The following is a 2,500-nucleotide window of genomic DNA, read 5'->3' as shown; positions in this document are numbered from 1 at the left end:
GAAAGAGGGAGGATAAGAGAGAAAGAGAGAGAGCGCGAGAGCGAGAGAGATTGAGAGAGAAGGGAGAGAGAAAGAGAAGAAAGAATGGGGGAGAAAGAAAAAGAAAGAGAGATGAAGAGATAGACAAAAGAAAAACAAAAAAAGAGAAAGAGATAGAGACAGACGGACAGAGACAGAGGGTGGAGCGACAAGAAAGAGAAAGAGACCATGAATCTTCACAATCTTCTTACACTCCCACACTTCTCTTGCGCGTCGAGGAAAAAGTAAGCATTTCTCTCGCAGTTAATGTCCGAAGATCCGAAAATGTTGATGCACTCAACAGCGCTTTGCCGCAACCTAAATCTAAAAGATACTTAGATAATATTACAAATTATTGTCGCAGGATGATCTGAATTTAGCGTCGATAAGAGCGTCTTGTGGGGCGAGCGGGGGAACTTGTGTGCGTGCGATCTGCGTGTGTGCGTGTATGTGTGTGTGTAATCTGCATGTGTGGATGTGTGTTTGTGTGTAATCTGCGTGTGTGCGTGTGTACGTGTGTGTGCAAGCGCGCGCATCTTGTCTTATTCATTAGTGCTGGCATATTATTTCGTGTTTGCTTGTGTGTGCCATCGTTAGGAAAATTATTACAAGTGATATTTTATTCCTATTAGTTTATGAATCATCCGCTTACATTGATATAGTATGAACATTATTTTCACCATTTCATACATTAGTTTTTGCAGCTATACATATATATATGGCAACACCACAACGTGACCCATAAAAATAAAACAAGTTATTAGCACTAAGTACTACTCCAATACCTTTGGAATAGTACTTAGAAAAAAAAACAATAATTAAACGTAAATTCTTCAACCTGATTTATTTTTTATTTATGCATATATTCATATCGTTTATCCTTTCCCAGACAGTCACCAAAGTAATCATTCACCCACAGAACACGTAACGGGCAAATTATGTTTCTTCTTACATCGTAAATTTTCACTGACATTTTACCGTCTAACGTACACCCTGAGCTTAATGGAATATCAACACTTTTCTTTTATTTTTGTTTATTTTTATCTTATCTTTTTAGGGTCGAAAATAAGAGGATCCATTTTGTTCATTCCTTAATACTAAGGATGATGGTAATGATGTTAATAATATTAATAACAAATGGTCATATCAAAAATATTATTGATACTAATGATGTTGATAATGATAAAAGTAAGGAAATATATTGATAATAATGAAATGATGATTAAAAATAAAAACATTAATGAAAATAGTGGTAATACCAAAATTAATAGTGACACGAACATGATAGAGAATAAACAGTCGAGAAAATAAATGACCAACCTTGCATACTTCAGTTTTTTTATCTTTTTTTTCCAAAATTCACTCTCACTTAAAAATCCTAATTTACCTGCCCCACCACCCCCCTCCCCCCCTTCATTTTCGTGACGGGATGAAGACTATCAGGCGAAGGGGAGGGGCATCTGCTTACCCGCTTGCCTGCTTGCTTGCAATGTTGGGGGGAGGGAAGAGGAAGAAGGAAGGGGAGAGAGGAGGAGGAGGAGAGAAAGGGAGAAAGGATTAATGGAGAGAAGGTACACAAGCAAAGGGATAAGGAGGGAGGGAAGAGGGGGGTGGGTAAGGCGCAAGCAAAGGCACGAGACGGGAGGCGAGAGAGTAGCAAAGCGCAAGTAAAAGATGAGACGGGAGGCGAGAGGATGCGAAAGAGGAATAAGGAGCAAGCAAAGGCCCGAGACGGGAGGCGAGGGAGTGGTAAGGCGCAAGCAAGAGGGAGAGGCGGGAGGGGGGGGAGAGGGGCCGGGCGCAAGCAGACGGACGAGGTGGGAGAGGGCCGTCACCCTCTCACCCCTTGGTGGCGTCTCCCCTCGTGGTTATCACAGGTTGTACACTTAATTACCAACATCCTGGTGTAAAGAGGCCAGCTGGTCCGCCGCGCATCGTGTCAATAATATGACGTAATGGACAGATCAAAATAATGAACGACGCGGCGACTCTGCTATTACGAACGCGATGGACGACCCCACGACGCTGCCCGCGATGCTTTATGGCGTCATTATTGCATGCTTGCACCGGAAAGCGCTCTCCCAAGTAATGATGATCTAATCTTGCATGACGATTTGTGGGTGCAAAGTGTGAAAAGCACGGCACGTCTTGCAGGTTGCGCGGCCGCCACAGAACGCAGATTTTACATTTTTCTTATTTTCCTCATTTTTTTTCCTCCTTTCATGTCTGAAGTTTACATCCTGCTGAAGTTTTCCTTGGGTGTTGAGGCTGAGCATCGTCTTTATGGGTTGTTTCTAAGGGGATTATCAAAACGTGCTTCTCGTCTGATTTGCTGTGTCTGGCAAGGCAGAACGAGACCGGAATTTTGAGATGGCGTCAACAGCGCTTTTCTGTCTTTATCTTCATATTTTTCTCGTATTTCCTTTCCTTGCTGTATCTTTCTCCCTCTCTTTCTTGGCCTTTCTCTTTCTTTATGTCTCCT

The sequence above is a fragment of the Penaeus vannamei genome, chromosome 4 (assembly GCF_042767895.1).
Source record: "Penaeus vannamei isolate JL-2024 chromosome 4, ASM4276789v1, whole genome shotgun sequence".
Lineage (NCBI taxonomy): Eukaryota > Metazoa > Arthropoda > Malacostraca > Decapoda > Penaeidae > Penaeus > Penaeus vannamei.
The sequence above is the reverse complement of the archived record's forward strand: the minus strand, read 5'-3'. Positions refer to the sequence as shown.